The sequence below is a fragment of the Podarcis liolepis genome, assembly GCF_965112155.1.
Source record: "Podarcis liolepis genome assembly, chromosome: 2".
Classification (NCBI taxonomy): domain Eukaryota; kingdom Metazoa; phylum Chordata; class Lepidosauria; order Squamata; family Lacertidae; genus Podarcis; species Podarcis liolepis.
In genome coordinates this window covers 81008233-81029822 of record NC_139555.1, presented here as the reverse complement: position 1 = coordinate 81029822, position 21590 = coordinate 81008233, and the positions used below count along the sequence as shown (strand labels likewise).

At 40.7% G+C, this 21590-nt stretch overlaps 1 protein-coding gene and 1 long non-coding RNA gene across 39 annotated transcripts in view; one reads left to right on the top strand and one right to left on the bottom strand.

Annotated features, from left to right (window-relative positions):
• CACNA1D (calcium voltage-gated channel subunit alpha1 D) overlaps positions 1-21590 on the bottom strand; it is a 187129-nt gene that overhangs the window by 146535 nt on the left and 19004 nt on the right. The gene's annotated exons all lie outside the window — the stretch shown is intronic.
• Positions 1298-5543, top strand: LOC310700246. Its single transcript, XR_014522528.1, has 3 exons — positions 1298-3427; positions 4088-4208; positions 4760-5543. It is a non-coding gene; the product is annotated as an uncharacterized lncRNA (long non-coding RNA).

Genomic DNA, 21590 nt, shown 5'->3' with positions numbered 1-21590 from the left:
GTCCTGATGCTACACTAGTGCAACATCTAGAGCAGGCTTCCTGAACCTGGGCCCTCCAGATGTTTTTGAGACTACAATTCCCATCATCCCTGACCACTGGTCCTGCTAGCTAGGGATAATGGGAGTTGTAGGCCAAAAACATCTGGAGGGCCAAGGTTGCGGAAGGCTGATCTAGAGGCACCTTGACTTAATGGTGGAATGCCACTCATCAGGACACAATGCATGGGGTCTTCTGAGTGATCTTATGAGTTATTTTCCAAGACAGCAATTCCTAAGATCAAGGAATTAATCATTTTATAAAACAGGTTTTCAAGATTCATACACTGCGCCCAGGTACATTTTGCAACAGTCATATAAACCAAGATGCAGTGGTAAAAATCTCCTTCTCAAACAGTTAGCTGATGTATTTTAGACAGTTATTCCTGGGACACAATAACTTTGCCCCCCACCCCAGCCTTTATTTACTAAAAGTTGTTTCTTCTCCATTAATAGCCATATGAAAAACCTACACTACATTACTAACTCAATTCCTTTAAGGAAAAAAAGAGGAAATTTAACTATATAAACGTGGACATTCACTAATGTTCAAAAATATTAATGCTATGTTTCCCATTGCCTTTTTAGGCTAATCCCAATAGTTACAAAAATAAAAGAATATTACAATGTCAGTAAATAATATTTTAACAGAGTCTTGAGAAAAAGAAGTGAAAACAGTAAACAAAACATGTTTATGACAGTATGTCAACTACAAAGGCTTTTTCATCATTTTGTACCACTTAAACTTTGCAAACTGTCTAGAACTGTTTATATTCTTTCAAACAGTTGGGTACAAAGCTTATGAGTTTTCTCTTGATCTTGAAACAAGAAAAGTTTTAAACCTCTCAAAGAGAATTGAAATGTCAGAAGTTTAATAACTAGAGTGAAGCAAAGTCTTTAAAAATAACCAAGTATTTATATATTTGGTCAAATGCTTACATTTAAACCACAATCCTAGCATATCTGCTTGAAGTAAGCCCTGTTCAACTCTATGAGTAAACCTGACTCTGTAATACATATGGTTGTTCACATCTATGTGAGAGATCCTTGCCATTCCACTCCCTTTCTCCTTAACATTGGCAGGTCACAATGCTGGAGAATCTCTCCTTCTATAAGACTCTGAAAAGGCTCAGGACTCCTCTTAGAACCTAGACCTGCAACCCCCTATGCCACCATGGCATCCTAAAGAATAGTCCTGAGCCTTTTTCTCAGACTTTTTTCTCCTCTACCTGCCCTGCCCTTCAGGCTCCTGTAATTACGCTCCCCTGTGCCTTCAGCTATTTTGTTGAAAATTTGCTGTCTTCTGAGAGCCCATCTACACTTCCGTTTGCCCTGCTTCCATTTCCCTCAGCAAAATCCACAAACAGCAAGTGGGTTTTCCACAGATTGCCATTTGTTCTGATTTAGCGCTAAAGATTGGCTTTTCTGTGAGAAAGTAGTGGGGCAAAGGCAAAACCACTCAGACCTGTGCTCTCTAGTCATAAGCAAAAGTGTGGACAGGCCCTGAGTTTTCCTCTTAGCCAGCTCTCTAGATCTCTCTTAGGCCCTGTTTTAATCCCATACAAATTTACTTCTTTTTCTTACGTTCTCATAGAAGGTAGGAACTATTTTGTCACTGTTTTGTTTCCTGAGCAATTGGAACAATTGCGCACTTGGTGTAGCATCACACCAGATCAAGAAGTTCACGCCAGAGTCTTCACTAGTACTAGAGAAATACGATATACAGTAGGTTGTTTCTTGTTGTGCTGGAAGAGGGAGGAATGCTGAATACCCTCAGATGGAAATATCTGCTAGGACTGAATGTCCATTTACATTTTAATACAGCAAATACAGTAAGAAATAAAAGAGGCAATAAAATACAAGCAAAACCAATAGAATATTTTAATGTGATAGGCACGCCTGTTGTGTTAAACAAAGCTCTTTAATATTCAGTGTAATATTTGTCAGCTTGAGTATTGGGACAGATTCAACATTCGTCCTGATTCTGCCAATGTATTGACTCTCTATTCCTTTCAGGCCTTGTCAGCTTTTTCCTACTCAGGAGATTCCTCCATCTTGGTGCCAGTTGCAGCTCTAGTCCTCTGAGAAAGGCAAATCTCTCTCCCCACCGCCAATCATTTCCTGTCCATCCCAATCACCTCCTGGGCAGACCACAAAATTTGGAGAATGACAGAGCAGCCATTGTGTGTGTGAAAGAGAGAGCACACTCACTCACACACACACACACACAAGAGTTCTTCACAAATGTGTAGCTATGCCTCTCTGCAGAGCTGCCACAACAGACCATCTGAATGAAGCCCACAGTCCACTTGTGGTCTCTGGACCACACTTTAGTAAGTCCTACAGCATGGGTCAAGCAAGAAGCAAGGAGCACCATGCCAGCAGCGCATTCAGCATGAGCAATCTTATTTAGTAAAAAGAAATAGAGGTAGCTGTAGCAAGTAAGCTGGACCGCAGAAATAAAAGCAATAAATTGTTTCACATGCTATGTTGTGGGCATCCTTACCACATTTCAAAGTATTCTACATTCCCCACACAAATAAGAATTAAGCCACTAAAGGTTTCTATTTTTATTTTTTTAAAATTCCAGCATATAGTTTTCAAACAAATGCTACCATGCAGTGTATCTGGCACCTTTCCCAGAGGTGTATTTAGTAGGTCACCTGTGTGCCACTCCACATATCATTTATGGCTGAAACCAAGGGAGGCCCAGGGGTCAGCCACAAATCCATGCCTTTGAATGCTACTGAGTAGGATCCCTCTGATGTTCTTGATAACATATTATTTCAATTTACACCAGCCTATGATTAAAACATGATTATATAATTGGGCTTCAGCTAATTGACTTGGATACACCATACACAAAATATACCAGTAAAAATAGCACACACATTTTACTTTGCTAAACTGTACTGGAATGCTGCAGCAGCTGCTATCTATTAAGCCACTCAATTATCTTGAATAGATACTGAAAACACAGTAATAAAAATGACACAATCTTCCTTTTTGGGGGGTTTCTGCTTGGGTTTCTTAAATGAGTGGTGAGTAGTATATAGAGTATCAACCCACTCACGCCTCTTGTTACTTCAGTCTGAAGTAAATACCAAGGAAGCAAATTAAGAAGAGATTGCTAGAAAGAGGACATAAACGTATTTACAAGTGATGCAGATGCATGGTAAAATGGTTGCCTGTACAACCAAATTCAAATAGGGCCGTAAACCTAAATGGAACACTAGACAGTATGAACTTTGTTCTAACTCTCTTCCACACCAGCGATGCAATATTTGATGTTTGCTCTCATTGTTGTCACTTGTGAAATGGCCTTCAAGCTCCAGATCCTGGTAGTCCAGTTAAAGGAAAAGGAAACAGCATTATGGAGTCATGGGGACAAGTGAGTAAAACTCACTTGCAAGGAGATCTGACAGTGAATGGGAGTCCAGGTAAAGGGACAGGAACTGAAATCTGATAGGATGGCAGGCAGTTATGTATAATTAAAGTAAGGAGGGTTATGGAACAAAAAGTCTCATCATAAGCAGAATGTCAGTTAAATTGGCCACACATATAGCATTTGGTGGGGGCACACAAAACAGGTCAGCCTTCAACCTTCCTAGTACTCTATACAAATGTTAGAATACTGGCCCTTAGCTCAAGTGTGTAGTACCTTCATTATAACACTTCCCCCTGAGGACCACTACATCTAGGTGTGGCCCTACGTCTTTCTAATGTATAAGAAGGCCAAGAGGGTAATCCTAAATGGGCAACGGCGGCAGCTGAATGGTGAATAATCTGCCACTTTCAAAACACTGCCAGCTTGCAAGAGACAGGGACATTTTAAAAAGTTAACTTTAAAGTTCGCTCATTTCAACAGCACTACTCTGAGGATGACTAACACTGGGTATCATCCCTTGAAAGCAAGCTTTCTACTGATGTAAGGGCAACTCCTAAATAATCCAAGTACAAAAGCATGAGCTTTCCCAATAACTGATAATTTAAAAAGAGAACCAGAATAATTGGACCACATAACTCCTCTCCACACTTTGCAAAAACTCAGGAAGAAAAGCTGGACTGGTGATCAATTCAACTGAAATTTGGTGGAAGGCTGCTTTGCTGGAAGGTTGCAACATGGATGCCATGGAAGAATTCATTGTCAGGACTTGGGATCATAAGAGCAGGTAAACTGGACAGACAAATTGCTGTTCTAGGCCACTAAACACATTCAGATGATGGAGGAAGTTTGTGTTTACTGTAATTCTTAGTCAACATTCTTTCAAGGGACTTAAAGCGGAACATGTAACTTTTACCACTGTGGATTTAATGCAACAAAACAAAAAAAAACTGTCCCTAAGAGGCTCACATGATAATGTTATTATGTAATCCAGAATGAAAATAAGGGTGTTCTACAAATAATGTGAGGCCTCAAGTTCTACCAGTAGCTATAAATTATTATTTAGATTGCTATTTTAAAAGGGAGATTTATTTATTATTTCCTTCCCTCTGCAAATACATTTCATTCTAAATCACTTGCAAACCCTAGCAACTTTGGAGCTTACATTATCTCTACTGTTTAATAATGCTGTTTATTTTACTTATATACAGGGGTACAGAAATCTGGCTTTAAAATTGGGGTCAATGACTGGGGCCCAGTTACTGGAGATAAGCCAGTGTGGAGACAAAACTAGTCTTTGCTCCTACCATGTGCCTTTTGTCCTTCCTTTAATTTCAGAGTTAAACTTCAGCCCTGAGAAGATAAGGAGTAGTGGTTGAGTGGCTGTGAGCATATATAGAGGAATGAAAAAAGTTAAGGAAGCATGAGGAAGGAAATCTGACTACACCAGTGAGAAGATACTTCTGCATCTCAATCTTGAAGGAAAAAAAGACTATTAAAATATTGTGCAACATTAATAAATAGGTAATATAATACTTAAGATTGCACGTGATGAACAAAACAATCCTAACTACAAGGATCTGACGCTGATGGCGTAAATTATGGGGGCTTAATTTAGGAGGAATTTGACTTGCACCATCTTTTTGGCCGGCTTAGCTCCACAGCATTGGTAGACAAACTAAGGCCCGGGGCTGGATCTGGCCCAATCGCCTTCTAAATCCAGCCCATGGATGGTCCAAGAATCAGTGTGTTTTTACACGCGTAGAATGTGTCCTTTTATTTAAAATCCAGCTCTGGGTTATTTGTGGGGCATAGGAATTCATTTTTGTTTTTGTTTTCCAAAATATAGTCTGGTCCCCCACAAGGTCTGAGGGACAGTGGACCAGCCCCCTGCTGAAAAGGTTTGCTGACCCCTGTTCCACAAGGTTGCCAGGTCACATGACTGGGCTGAAAGGGGTTTGGAGTGGGTGTAAGCCTCTCCTTGTCCTGTCATGCCTCTGCCACACCCTGTAACTCTGCTTTTTATGGACTTAGGGCAACATTTTTCTGGACCATGATGATCTTTGGTTTAGATGTAATTGTAATTCAACCATTACCTTTTCAGGTGCCTCCAATTGGCATTTGTTGAGCTGAACTAGATAGATAGACCTTTTTGTATGACCCAGCAGGTTTTTTCTTATGTTCTTATCTTTAGGTGTATTACAGTAGCCAAGATTTATGCCAGGTAATTCCTTAGCAGTCTTAAATTACAAGCATCCCCAAATGATAATTTTGTGTAAGAGACTGAGCACAGGGGAGACACATCAACCACAGACCTCTAACTGTACCAATTAATTTGTAAATATACAAAATGGCAAGAAAAAGCATCTCTGCGTAGCCTTCACAGACTTGCCTTCTGCCTTAATAATGTGTGGTACATTATAATATCCTACTCTTGTCCCCTCCAGCTGATTATAGCCCAGGTCCACCAGCAAGTGGATGCTTTTAGCTTGCATGCTTTTCCTGTTTGCATTTATAACCAGTTCACGTTTCTTCTTTCTAAGTCCACCTGGAGAGAAGTCGTGTGAAAAATTACTGTTAACACAAGTGAAACAAATGTCATCTGCAGAAAGTCATCTCTCATCCTCTGAGCAGTGTAAATCAAAGGAAGTCAGAAGAGGTGATAACCATGTTTTATTAAAGAATGGGAAAAGCATGAAGGATAGTCCCTTTTGATTAGCTCTTTTCCTTCAATGTGTTTCTGCAAACCACCCCCTAAACCCTTCAAAAGGTTCTGCAGAAATTCTGTTGTACACTTCACTACTATTCTTTACTGCTTATTGAGCGCATGGGGACATTGTGCAAATATAAGGACACAACAGCTTGAAGCTTTCCCCCCAAGCAGCTCCTTAAACAGCCTGCCCCCACGTGCATATTATTTGAATGTAGGTCCCATTAATTTACAAATGAACTTACTCTCAAGTAAGTACACCCTGGACTGAAGCCTAAAAGTTGTTTTTTCAATAGTAAGACTTGGATTTATAGAATCACAGAATTGTAGCATTGAGACTCCAAGGGTGATGTAGTCCAGAAACCTGCAATGAAGGAATCTCAATTAAAGCATCCAGGACCGATGGCCATCCAACCTCTGCTTAAAAACTTCCACCACCTACCGAGGGAGTCTGTTCCACTGCTGAAGCTTAGATTTTTCCTCCCCCCACAAAAAATTACTTTTGTATGCTGAATATTAGTAAAATATAGAATTTTCAACACACAAAACTGTTTCAATGTCTTTAAAAGTATTGTCTCTGTCTCAGAATTTCTGTACTTTATTCTTTCTGTTTATAGTGACAACGCAGCCACTTCACAACTTTACTTGCAGTAAAAGTTAATATGCCTTGCAAAGTTAATAGTCTCTTAAAATCTGGGAATGAGAAGTACATCTCAGATAAGCTATTCAGAAGAAAATGGGAGAATATTTCTTGTATTTTTATTAGGTAATAATGTCTCCAACACCCTCTCCACTCCACAGTGCCTTTACATAACCAGCTTATGGAAATAAACTCTTATCAATTACCCTTTAATGCAAAATATGAAACCAATAAAAGCTAGCACAATCTCTTGGGGCAGAATTAAAAAGCAATGTAACATCAGGGCTGATGTCTGGCACCTGGAAATCGGCAAGCATTTTAGCCAATGATTTTCAGTACTTTCGTTATTGTTGTTGTTGTTGTTATTTAGAATCCCTCCTGTTTCTCTTATTAGTGACTCTCAAGGTAGGAAAGAGTATTTTAAAACACCAAACACATTAATACTCACAAAATTTAAAGTTATGTCTGCCAGTGGATATGTATATTTTAGATACTAAAGTACTGGGGGAAAATCTAAATAGTTTACAGGATTAGTAAACACTCATGAATATAATTAATATTTTTACTAGTATGAAAAAACTGTTTGCCAAGAGGTACATGTGTGGGATCCCTAGCAGATGACAGAGAGGAGGCTGTAGCGTTTGCCTGACCTCATGGTAAGTACGGTAGGTCAATCATGCTTACGGGGAAAGAGAAAGAGAGTGGGAGGGGCAAGGCAGCAGGGAGGTCAGCACTGAGCAAATGCACTGATGGAGCCAATCCAGCGCTTCTGCTGGTACATTTGCAGTTGCACAGCACCAACCTTCAAGCCACCTTTCGCCTCCCACCCTCCCTTCCGGGAAACATCAGCAACTCCATTGTCAGGAGGCCAGATAAGCCCCTGAAGACAGATCCATACAAATGTCTTAGGCTTGGGAGAACTTCAGTGCAGCCAGTTCATTCTCTAACTAAAAACATACCTGAAAGGCATGATCTATATTTTAGTGATTCTAACTGCATTCTCCTATGCTTTGCTATAAAAGCATAGAAGAATGCTCTTTAAAGAGATAGGAAAGGATGCTTCTAAATATTCTTAGCAATGACCTTTTAATTCTTGGCTCTAATCAAGCAAATATTTTTTTAAAAAAACATTAACCCCAAGCACATGTATCAATACACTCCATTTATATTCTGCACAAGGTGTTCAATAAAATGCATTGCTGCTGCTTCTTCAACTGCTTTACAAATGTTCAAGATTTAAAATAAACAAATTAAGAATTATAGCTACAGTTAACTAACTACCATGTTGTCAAAAACAACTGCAACTATAAGTAAATCACCCAAAAGCAGAGACACAGAATAAATATAACCATCCTTTGCAGCTAATATGCTCTGACACTGCAAAACAGACATCTGGCTATACAAAGTTGACATGTATTTAGATATTATATAGGAAACACTGCAGGCGCCAACCATGTGATTTATAAGAAGCTACATTCTGGAAATACTTTGCTTAGAATCATAAGATGGGGTTGCAGTATGTACCACAATAATTTCTTATATTCTTTTTCTAAACGTTAATCAATCACACAAAATATTTGGGAAGGACTGAAGGCTTCATTTTCATTATTTTAAACCAATAAGATAAATTCTTAATTCATTATTATTTTAAAAAATTTTAAATGCTTACAAATACTAGATGGCAGTTGAAACTGCCACCTAATGTAACATAAATGAGTGAATAAAAGAGACTTGTAGTTCTCTTATTCTTTAAATTAGAGTTTAAATAATTAATTGATGCATTAACGCTGATCCAGTGACATAAAAGGATGCACAATCTTCTCCCTCAACTCTGAAAGACTCTGCTAAAGTCAAATAAGATACTGTTTCGTGAATTAGCATCCCTCTTGTTTAATGATTTTGAGGTATACTACAGCAATGACAAGCAAATCCTATATTCCTTTCACAGCTGCCCTCTACACATGAAAACATAGCTAGAAAGTCGTGCTTACAATTGGTCCTCAACTTGGAAAAATGGCTAAGTTGAACTTCAACCCTGAAGGAAGAAGCAGACGAGCTGGTCTTCCTTTAAGAACTAGAATTGGGAGGGGAAATGCAAAGTGACTACCTATGCCCAGAGAGCACCACCTGAGTGTATTCTGAAAGCAGGCTTATTTGTCTTAATTTTCCTGATAAGCAGACAAGAATAGGTGGCTGCACACCGCTTATTGAGCACAAAACAGTTGGGAAAAGATGTCTGCTAAAATCCTTACTGATTATTTCACATCACGGTACTGGAGCAGTGGGACACAGTGTGTGGTAAATCCCACATGGAAGAAACTGAGAAGGGACAGGGGAAAAGAGGGGTGTACTATTATACAGTGTCCCTACTATAAACTTCTGTCACCTCTCTATCCTTCCTGCCTTCCTAGACCACACTCACAGGGATTATAAACCTCTGTTCCCCTCTTGCATGCCATAGGGCTGCCTTGGAAACTGGCTTTGCTTTGAATAATTTTAAAATGCAGCTGCTCTTTAAATACTGTATAATACTATAATAAAAAGGAACGGAACAGCTCAGGTGTGATCAGAGCTATACAAAGAGAACTAGTTATCTTGAGCTCATGTCCAATAACAGTTTATGAACACAGCTAAAGGTTGCTTCACACATGCATTCTGAACCCTGATCTCCCAGGTCCTAATCCAACACTCTATAACCACTACACCATGCTAGCTTCCTAGAGTACTTCTGCTATGGGGCAGCTATATAAATTAAGTAAATAAATATGGGGGAAACAAAATGTCTCTTAGAGAAGGATCTGAAATATTTTCCTTGAAGCTTGAATTTGTTTTAATTGAGATTGTTTTATTTGATGTTTTAATGTGTTGTAAACTGCTTTGAGATTTTTTCTTTAAAATATAAAGCGGTATAGAAACTAAGTATTACTATTATTATTATTATTATTATTATTATTATTATTATTATTACCATCATCATTATTATTATATCACTACAAAAGACACCTAGACATTCCACTGTGGCGATTGTAACCTAGGTTAAAAGAGCCATTTGGTGATTAGCTTATATATCTGAGTTTATAACACCGTTTTGATCATTTGCATGCATTTGTGAGTGAATGAGTCTCTGAGAAGAACTTTGATATCATTCGATGTCACCTCAGAAACAATGCTTTGCAATGAGTCGATTCCCACATTCGGCTGTCAAGTCACCAAGCACCAAGGAATTGATAATTAAAGGTCATGAACACATGCATGTGAACTGCCCCACAATTTCACAATATTCCTGTGGGACAGGTAAACATTTAAAGTGAGGGCAGCTAAAATAGCTTGTTCAAACCATTCCCAGATGGCTATGTATGGCCAAGAATTTATTTTCGCACAAGAGTCTGTGAAGAAAAGGCCCCATAGAATAGCTTTTTGTACTACAAGAAATGGTAGCTACAAAGTATTGGGTTTCCCTATTCACGGTAATGAAGAGTTCAGCATTTTAAGGTCAGCCGACAAGTGTTTTGTTATTATTTTCCTCGCAATACCCAAACTTTCATTTTTTCATATAAATAAAGAAGAACGCTACGACCTTTTCAAGCTGTCAAAATAAAGTAAATGTTTGCTTTGGCATGACAGCCCTGGCATAAAGCTGGAGGCAGCGAAAGCCTGTGAACCCTTACCTAACTCTTCCTGCTGCTTGGTCTGCATTGGGCTAAAGCACGGGGACTCAGCTGACTTCTTTCTGGCAAAACCTCATTTTGCAAATACACATAAATATAGTGTGACCTCATTTATAAATAAAACGTTATTTCATTTATCTTCAGTTGCATATTCATCATCGGGAACACACATTAGCAAAAATGTACATGTTCTGCTATGGGTGTTGCTTGCTAATTAATGAGGTGCCTATCACATTCCAAAGAAATATTATTTGTTTATATGAAGCAGGTATTCCATTTACAGCAGCAGTGAAAATTAACATTACCAAAACTCATATGCCACCTATCTGTTCCATCATCAGTTTTCCTGCTCTGCCAACCTATACAGTGGTACCTCGGGTTAAGAACATAATTCATTCTGGAGGTCCATTCTTAACCTGAAACTGTTCTTAACCTGAGGTACCACTTTAGCTAATGGGGCCTCCCGCTGCTGCCACACGATTTCTGTTCTCATCCTGAAACAAAGTTCTTAACCCAAGGTACTATTTCTAGGTTAGCAGAGTCTGTAACCTGAAGCGTCTGTAACCTGAAGCATATGTAACTCGAGGTACCACTGTAGATTTAAAAAACCCACCTCTTATTCCTATGACATGACTAAAGGCTACATAGTGACAGTGTTTCATATACTCCTTTGATCTTGTTACACTTAAGAGAGAGAAATAGCGTCAACTACTTGTTGTATCTGTTAAACTAAAAGGTAAACATTTGATGAGTTATGGTGGACTTGTATGGGTTTCCTTGGAATTTTAAACTCTTGTTTTATTAATGGTGGTATTATTGCTTGTTAACTGCTATATGGTGTTTCTTTTAAGCAGAGAGCTATACAAATATAATACATAAAATAAAAGAAAATGGCCATGCCCTATGTCTTCATGACTTTTACTTAACATAGAATCATAGAATTTTAGAGTTGGAAGGGACTCTGAAGGTCATCCAGTCCAGCTCCCTGCAATGCAAGAAGATTAGTTCACCTTTTCAAATAAATCTAGGCAGGGCAGTTTCCATAACCTGGTGCCTGACAAATATTTTAGACTGCAGGTCCCATCACCCCTCACTATTGGCCATGCAGCTTGGAGCTAATGGAAACTGGAGTCTAAGAACATATGGAAGACACTAAGCTGGAGAAGGGGAGGTCCACCCCATGACCAGCAGCAGTGACCAGGATACTCTCAGTTTTTTATCCATTGAATAGTTAACATACTTGCTCCAAGTAACCTCCTGTACCTTTGCATGCTTTATGGGAGACAGGTGGAGGTGTTTTTAGTGTAGAATTAGTGCCCTGCTCTCTTCTGAGATGGTGTCCAAGACACAAGAAGTGACCTACTGGGGTGACTAGGTAGCAACCTCACACATAAGTCGTTCCCCTATCAGGACCACATCCATCCCAGATTCGGCCCAGAAAAATAAACAGGACAACATTTATATTTACCAGTTTGACAGTTTTAAGCTGGCAACTTGCAAGGCAGAAGTGTCAGATTTCATTTACAACCCGAATATTTTCTAAGCCAGCTTTGAAGCAAAGCATTCAGTCCTATATTACAATGAACTTTGTGATTTGGCCTGTTTCAATTTATATGGTGCAAAAATAAAAAAATGACTACTGATGACCTGTTAAGGAGCTGGGTAGGCTTTACATATAAAAGCACAAATGGAAAAATAATAGTTTTATTTTTATTCCCTAAATTGGTCTCTCTATTTCATCTCAGAAACGATTTTCGATTCAAATACCATATCTATTTACATGACACTACATTTCTTCTTCACACACTTTATAGAATTCTCTCTCATGCCTGAGCTGATTGAGCTGAAAAAACCAATTTCCACATGCCAAGCATTGCCCATTTTAAATTCACTGCTCAGCTGGCAGGTTCAGGTTGTTAAATTGCTGAAAGCCTCTTTAGGCAGAAGTAGCTTCATTTGTCTTGCGCTTCCACGTAGAGAGAGCCTCGACCCCTTCAAATGAGAACACCTTTCAAAACGATTTAAGCTTTTTACTTATTCTGCACCACTCAGTGAAGTCAAGGAACATCCATGCAATTCTCAGTTTTCCATTTGGATAAAAGATAATTTCCATCATAAACTTAAAACTGAACACAACCAAATTATTGCTCTGCCCTGAGCAGAAGATACAAGCAAATGGTTTATTATCACACTCATCCTAAAACCACCTTCAAAGCTCAAAGCATTGCTATAAGCTGTTTCCACAAAAAGCAAGCAAAAAAGATAATGGAAGGGAATAAAAATCCCTTGTTTCTATACTTTTCTTTTTTTAATGTATATTTTTCAAAAGGAGTCATGTATAACAGCACACTCTGCCTCTGTAACCTCCTGGTTGCAGAACCCATCTGGATCTGTATGTAGCCCATGCAGGACTGCTTGTTCAGTGAAGAGGAAATTCCTCCTTAAGGCAGCTATGAATCCTCAACACGCTTCTTCCTTCCCAGACAACCAACTTCTGTCTTGGTTCTTGAAGATGACAGAGGGAAAATATGGCACAATGCCTTGTTTCTACAACAGGAAGGACACTCAGATCTCGCCAGCAGATTAAATACCATGTAAACCAGGGAAAAAATATTGAAAAGTCATCTAGCCACATTCAAGCAGTACTTACTCTAACTTATTACTAAGATAGTTTTTTCAGTTACAGATAGGTAGCCGTGTTGGTCTTCCATAGTCAAAATAAAAAAAATTGCTACTGGAAGGAATTTTTTTATAGTTTTTTCAGTTCTTCTTTAAAACCTCTGAAGATATTCCTCAGCTTCCCTTCAGGTATTTTCTCCTTTAACTTGTCCATTCCATGAAAAAGGCTCCCTTCTCCACCACACACCCATTCTTACACAGGGCAGAATGACAATGGAAAGCCTGTGGCCCACCACCTACTGTTTTTCAGGGACCTCAAAGGATCAGACAATTATATTTTTTGTGCTAGATGCCACCAATTATTCATTCCATATATCCCACCTTTACTCCAGAGACCTTAAAGTGGAATACAGACTCCCATCCTGATTTTTGCCAAGCCCAAACCTCCTTAGCTTCTGCAAAACTGCTGCATCATCTCCCTTCCTATCATACCCTAGGGTCAATGAGACAGGAGCAACTAGTGCCAAGGCGTTTTATATTCTACTGTTGTGGGGCTGCATCAGGCAATGTCTCACTGAATACAGCGGCCTGTATCCTTCACAGTGACCTGAAGCTATTAGTCAGCATCACTTGCTGGCTGCCTGGGGCTGATGGGAGTTGTGGTCCAAAACGTCTGGAGAGCACCAAGTTGAGGAAGGCCACTCCAAAGCAAAGTGAGCCAGCATTTCCAAATCACAATCAGTAATCACAAGCAATTGATTCTGCACTGGCCAGACGTCATCTGGAATACTGTATCCAGTTCTAGGCACCACACTTTAAGAAGGATGTGCAGACAAATGGGAACAGGCTCAGGGGAACACAACCAAGATGCACAATAGTATGGGAAACATGTTGTGAGAAAAGTTGGAAGGGCCTGGGGCATATTTAGCCTGGAGAAGGGAAGACTGAGAAGGGCTGTCGCATAGAAGAAGTCAACAAGATTTGTTCTCTGCTGCCCCAGAAGGCAAGACTAGCTAGATCTAAAGGACGTAAGTTGCAGGAGGGTGGATTTCAGGGGAAGCCCGTTGTTGTTGTTGTTGTTGTTGTTGTTGTTGTTGTTGTTGTTGTTGTTATTATTATTATTATTATTATTATTATTAATTTATTTGTACCCTGCTCATCTGGCTCATTAAAACATCAGTCATTAAAAACTTTCCCAAACAGGGCTGCCTTTAGATGTCTTTCCACAGGGTGGGCGCCACTACCGAGAACGCTCTCTGCCTGGTTCCCAATAATAATAATAATAATAATTTTTTATTATTTAATGGTGAGAAAAGTTTGGAAATTGAACCAGTTATCGAGGGGAGGGACTGTCCCTAACTGAACATAGTCAAGTAGATGCTGCAGAGCCATTTTGTGGCCCTTGACTTCCTGTATGAAGTTGGGGTTTGGACTGGGTGACCTGCAAGGCTCCCTTCCAACTCTATGATTCTATTATTTTCCCCCCCGAACACAGGGGCCATTTCAATTCCATTCCATTCCAAAAGAAATACTTGCCTATATTTTATCAGATCAGTTGCTACATTGTTAAAGGGAGACCTACAAGAACTGCCACTTGCTTCACATTTAATGCTTCACATTAAAGCAGAAGCTCAGCAAAGGACTTTAATATTTCTCTTTTATCAGTTGTGTCCTCCTACATATCCTCTCAGACCAAACACTCATCATTGCCTTAACTTATTGCTGACTAATCTGCCCAGAGGCTATCACATTCATATTTGTGTTCTTTGGCAGTTGCATAAAGGTTAGTGAAAAAAAATTAAGTGGTTATTCAGTGACTATTTCCTGCTAAAGGGTCTCCAAGGGGCTGGAGAATATTCTCTTGCAAACATTTTCAGCTGCAGTGTTTCAGAGAAGATGAAATGTTGCCTCAGAGCTGCCTGATAGTTGCCTTTTTCACAACTGTTCACTAGTACAGTGGTACCTCGGGTTACATACGCTTCAGGTTACAGACTCCGCTAACCCAGAAATAGTACCTCGGGTTAAGAACTTTGCTTCAGGATGAGAACAGAAATCGCGCAGTGGCGGCGCGGCAGCAGCAGGAGGCCCCATTAGCTAAAGTGGGACTTCAGGTTAAGAACAGTTTCAGGTTAAGAACAGACCTCCGGAACGAATTAAGTACTTAACCAGAGGTACCACTGTATTCGCAGACACTCTTAGCTGCTGCATTAATGACACTTTTACATCTTGGTTTCTTTTTTTCCTAGGTCACTGTGATCCCAGCTAATTTTGGATCACACTGTAAAAATGTTGTCATTGTGCCACATAGAAAGTCAAACATGACCATGAAGACAACTTAGGTGACTGCTGTCATTCTGAATTGGCTTCATTAAGATACTCTACACCATGAGTAGGCAAACTAAGGCCTGGGGGCCGGATCCGGCCCAATTGCCTTCTAAATCTGGCCTGCGGATGGTCCGGGAATCAGCGTGTTTTTACATGAGTAGATGTGTGCTTTTATTTAAAATGCATCTCTGGGTTATTTCTGGGGTATAGGAATTCATTCATTTCCCCCCCCCCAAAATATAGTCTGGCCCCCCACAAGGTCTGAGGGACAGTGGACCGCCCCCCCTGCTGAAAAAGTTTGCTGACCCCCTGCTCTACACTGCCTCTATATTCTAAAATGCCTGTGATATAAAGTTTTGAAATGTACTGTGCAATACTTGAAAGGTGTAATATAGGACTAAGAAATGGTAATACTTAATGGAAAAGGAAGAACAGTAACAAAAAATGGTATATTCCGGCATCATTAGAGCATGTGTTGTTGGAAAGGTAGGGCATGCATTCAGTACCTCTACAAAGCAAACACTTCTTTCCAGCTGTTTCTACATAGCAACTTAAGGTAAACAGCTTCCATAAGCCAAACAGTTATTCCCAATCTGAGGAAAAATTTGGAACGGATGAATTCCTGTTGTGGGAATTAACCATGTTATTCTGTATTGTACGCTGTTCTTTGAACACAACACTGAAATAGCGTCATTTTCCCAGTATCAAAATAACCCAAATTTAGAATCTTTAATTCTTTTCTGGGCAGTGTCACTATACACTTCAGTTAAACAGTTATGATAACTAACATTAAGCGCCATAATTGAAATCAGCTGCAGATCTGTATTTTTAAAGTGTCCTCATAAATATGGTAGAGTGCACGATGAGACCACAGTGTGTCTGATAAGCATAATACTGCTTTAGGGAACATGCTATTCAGTTCTGTGAAAAGGCATTTTTGCTACTTGGCCACTCTGAAAAAAAAACAGTCCATCTTGCCTGAGGCACTTCCACCACTGGCGAAGGGCAGTCTATCCTTCTGTCACACAGTTTTTTATGGTTTCCACCATAAAAGGACAGTTATCAACCGAATAAACCACATTAAAGAAACATAAACAGAGCCAGCCGTTTGCTTTTTATGTAACACAGATGGAACTAGGAGTTAAAGGAAACCGAAGTGTGGAAAACAAACTTTCTAATGCAGGACGGCCCAAGTCATTTGGCTGCCTGAGACAAGATAGCGACCATCACCACTGCAAGTCCACCAGTCACTACTTACTGCTGGTGCCACAGAGACGCTACCTCAAGTTTTCTGAAGTTTTGCCTAAGTGCCTGGGCCTGGCAGCTGCCAGCAATGCAGGGTTGTTCTGACACCCCATGACCATGGAGAGATCTCTGATACTAGCCCATAAAAGAGTTGGTTCTGTTCTAATCACAAGCCATTTGGCTGCCCAGACAGAGCTAACCAAGTTAGTGCAACTCCAAATGCACCCAATATATTTCAGCCAACAGCTGCAAGGACCATTTACAAACGAGAGGAGCTGAAAGAGAACACCATTGTCTTGTCTCATCAGACAGCATATCAGTCCAATCCATTTTACATCCCTATGATTAGAACTTGGATGCAGTTATCAGCAGTTTTGTCTGTAGCAATGAGCGGGTGGCAATAGCCCTATTCTGGGATTCCTCCTCGCATGATTAAAATTGAAACCGAACAGAAGGAGTGTAGCTCATCTGCTTTGCATGTGAAAAGTCCCAGGTTCAAGCCCCAGCACCTCCAGGTAAGGCCTTGAATGTTCCCCATCTGAGCCACTGTCAGTCAGTGTGGACATTGTGCGCTAATGGCAGTCTGAGTTGGCAGTGATGGACCAGGAACAAGACCTTGGGTTCATAGTGGATAGCTCAATGAAGATGTTGACCCAGTCTGAAAGGTGTACATTTCAGTATTACACAGTATAAGGCAGTCTTTGCCAGAAACAAGGGTCTAATCTTATTCAACCCTCTTAGGTGCACCTGGAAACCAACTAAAAGGCCAGTGCAGATCACCGAGTACAGGTGTGATATGCATGCTTTTAGCAAGCACCCTTTCATCAAACAAGAAGTTACACGCACTACTGACTGGGGTTTCCAAGAAGCTTAGTAGAGCAACGCAGTGGGGGAGTAACTGCAAGTGTAGTTTTTCTGAAACATTTGGCTTATGCTTTATTTATTCAGTAGTTGAAGCGTCTTGTTTATTGAGAACTAAAGCCTGTATGGCTGCTGCTAGCATGAGGCTATCCTTCATTTACTTTCACTGATAGCTACATTGGTCAGGTTATATTGCTTTTATAACCTTGTACTGTTTACATTTCAGATAAAGAGCATCCCATGTTTGTCCTTTCTGTGATTTATGAGAAGCCTGATCTTTCCCCCATAATTCTAGGCAGTCCTGTGGAACCTTAAAACTTTAAATGTCAACAAAGATAGCTATTTCTTACAGATCCCTCTTCAGAAATAACAGCTAAAATGTTTATTCAATGTGCTGGAATTACCTACGCTATCGGTTGCATATTTGAATACACAAATCCCATTCCCTTTTTGAGCAAAGGAGGAAATTAAATGGTGCTGTTATCTTTGTAGGTGGTCCTATGGCACATAACTAAAAAGCTCTCAAAGTGGGGCAAGGCCGCTATCTACAGTGGTACCTTGGGTTAAGTACTTAATTTATTCTGGAGGTCCGTTCTTAAGCTGAAACTGTTCTTAACCTGAAGCACCACTTTAGCTAACGGGGCCTCCCGCTGCCGCCGCACCGCCGGAGCACGATTTCTGTTCTCATCCTGAAGCAAAGTTCTTAACCCTAGGTACTATTTCTGGTAACCTGAAGCGTATGTAACCTGAAGCATATGTAACCCGAGGCACCACTGTATTTAATAGTATAATTAAGTGCACTTTAGGTACAATTGGCAAGTGTTGTTATCTACTGCTTTTGTGTAGTTTTACAACTTACAGGCATTTTGATCTAAGCACACTGTACAGTTACACTGGGGTTAGAAGCAACTGTCCATTCTTTTGTTTAAAGCAAGGTCTTTGTTGGAAGCTCCCTTTTCCCTCCACCCAAATTCAGTTACTAAATGTAAAGATGAAATCCTGTACTCCAGATTCACTGCCTGGAGGTGAGGCAACTCGGGCAATACTGGAAGCTTGGCTGTGCTAGTGTTATCTTAGGATATGCCTTTGCCTGTGGGAATCTGCCACTATAACATTGTGGGCATGCCAACACAAAAATACTGTTGGCACAACTCTGACAGCAGAAGGAGCAAAATGTGACCAGAAAGAAGCAGGCATATACCAAATCCTCCACTTCTTCAGACCCAAACCCCACAGTAATGGAATGTAATACCAATCTCAGAGGTGGAGTAAATAGATCTCACTGAACTCAATGGAAAGGTGGGGGGGCATAGAGTTATGCATGGGGCTGTTAAAAGCGTGCCAGCCTATGACTGCTTTGAGTCAGCAGTATTGTTATGGAAGCTGAGAATGTGGATGGCAATGTTGCTCCATTCTACGCTTCTCATTTCTTTTTCCTACTCCACTTTTGTGCCATACCAACTCTACATTAAGCCAATTTATACAGCTAAATGCCTGGCCAGCATAATGAGGCCATCAGACTTTCTGACCCAAGTATTGAAAAGACCCAGGGCTCTTAAATCTGTGTGCAAGTAAGTTAAATTCCAGGGATATTGCCTAAAGTCAAAATAGTTTACAGTTAAAACACATGGGGTTCAATGGTAGGTGGGATTGCCAAAGTTTTTTAGTTTTTTTTTAAACCTGTCCCCATTAAAAAAATTTGCCCAGAGCGTAAAACTAAATGTGCACAAGTTAAATGTGCCTAAGTTGCGAGTTATAAATTGTATAAATTCCATTTACTGCTGCTTATCTTTTTCACTGTGTGCCACTGTTTTAAGTATGATTGTTATTACTTTGATTGTTGCCCAGCAAGTAAGTATGGTTCCTGAAGGACAGATTTTGCACATTTAAATTAAATAAAATACCTGTGTTGCTTGTTACATTTCTGTTATAATAGACAACTGAAAGAATGTGAAGATTCACAAACCTATACTGTACTTAACTCATGTCAAATCATGCTAACTTCTCAACCACACTGTCAGAGCTGCTTCCAGGTCCCAGCTCACAGAGGACCACGCTAGCCGGCAGTAATGTACAAAAGTCTTTATTGAGTTACAGTTTCCATTTCCAAGCCGCAGCGCGCAGCTCTATGTCTTAGAAGCTAGACCGGCGAAGCTCCGTCTGAGTCTCCGCCTCCTGTACACCAACTTAATACTCTAGCCTTACTCCACCTCTTCCGTCTTTCCTTCCTCCTCTGGGTCCCTCTGCCCCCCGTGGTCTCTTCCTTCCTGGACTCTTCTGACGCTGACCCCCCGGACTCTTCTCCCTCCTTGCGGCGGGCTTTAGGACCTGGCTCCCTATCCGGGCTGCTTACTGTGCCGCCTTCCTGTGCATTTGAACTTGGCGTGCGCGCCCAGCCTTCAACCTTCCTCTTGACCGTTTCCTCGCTCCCCGATGGAGGTGTGGCCAATCCTGACTCATGCCCTCCCGCTTGCGGCGAGCCGCCTGATCCCGATACCTGGGACCCCTCCCCCCTACTGCGCTCTGGTGGGGAAGCTGGTCCCGATTTCCAACTGCTGCTCTCTGAGTCCCCTCTGGTCCCTTCGTCCTGGGGTGTCCCCCTAGGCGCCCCCCTTGCTCTGACCACTGGCGCCCCTTTCTGTGAATCTTCCGATTCACTGGAAAGACTCAGAGATCTCGGGCCGCTGTCATCGCTCATATTTCCTTCGGATTCCTCCCCCTCGCTCTCTGTTTCCTCCCTTTCCTGTGCCTCTGCTCCTGAACCCCTGACAACAGCCAATATACTTTGTCGGTCAGCTGCAAATGCTTACATGGAAAGAGGCACTAGCAATGAATAACAACCTTAGGATTGATTTGATTCACCCCACCCCCATTTTTCTACCCATAAAAAGATGAATAATTGAAAGTTATTTTTTAATATGAAGTAAAGGGACCCCTGACCGTTAGGTCCAGTCGTGGATGACTCTGGGGTTGCGGCGCTCATCTCACTTTATGCCTTTTAGCAAAATCAGCCAGGCTATGTAACACTAGCTTTCACCTGCAGGGCTAAACTATTTTGCGGGGGGGGGGGGACCCTCTAAGAAACCTCGAGTAATTTATTCAAATTGCTCCTGAGAAGCTTAAGAGATGTCCCCAAGTTATAGACAAAGTGAAGCAGTGGCAGAGAGAACAGACATTTAAATGTTTTTTATTCTTTCTTGCTTGTATGTAAGGAACCACCCCTACAGCCCTAAGGCTAAACAGCATGTTATTCACATAGTTTGCCCTGAAGTGCAAGCTTTTTCTTTTACAAATTGCCAGTGTGGAAGGTCTGATTCAGATGAGGATCCTGGCATCAGATATATTGTAAGGATAGATATGGCATAGTGCATCTGCAGCAGCACAAACAGACCCCTTCATCTGCCCCTGCTGCAACAAAGCATATCTCTCCCATATCAGTCTCTACAGCCACAGCAGGCACTGTAACACTTCAATGATTTGACGTCACCCTGAAAGGTTCACTACTCCATTGTTTCCCATGACAGAGGGATGCCAACAACAACAAATTTGCTCCCCGCTTCAGTACAATCTCGCTAGATCACTGCAAAACTAGACTTAAGTTTGCACAGGGATGGGGTGGGGGGTGGGAATTCCCATTCATTCCAATGGCAGCTTTCCACCCACAATGATAATTGCAAGTCAGGGGAGTGGGCTGAAACAGATCAGGTCAACAGCAGGGATGAAAGGGTTAAAATTCCCCTATCACCTTGACAGAATCCCAATCAGGGTCTACAACGAAAAGGAAAAAGCTTGCACTCAAGAGCAAACTATGTGATTAACGTCACATACAGTTAAAATTAAAAAGGAAACCATTATATAAGTGTCCAAACTACTGAGTTTACCCATCTCCCTTTATTTGTAGTATCTAAAAATGAAATATAGGCACACCAATTGCAGCCCTATCACCACCCCTGCTGTTCAGAAAACCTTGCATAGTCAATAAAAATTGCTTGTAAATATCTATTGTCCTTGACATTTATTTCTGTTTTTAAAATAACAGTTCTTAATTTGGTTTGTGCGTGCGTGTGTATATCTGTGAGCACATGCACGTGCATACTGCAT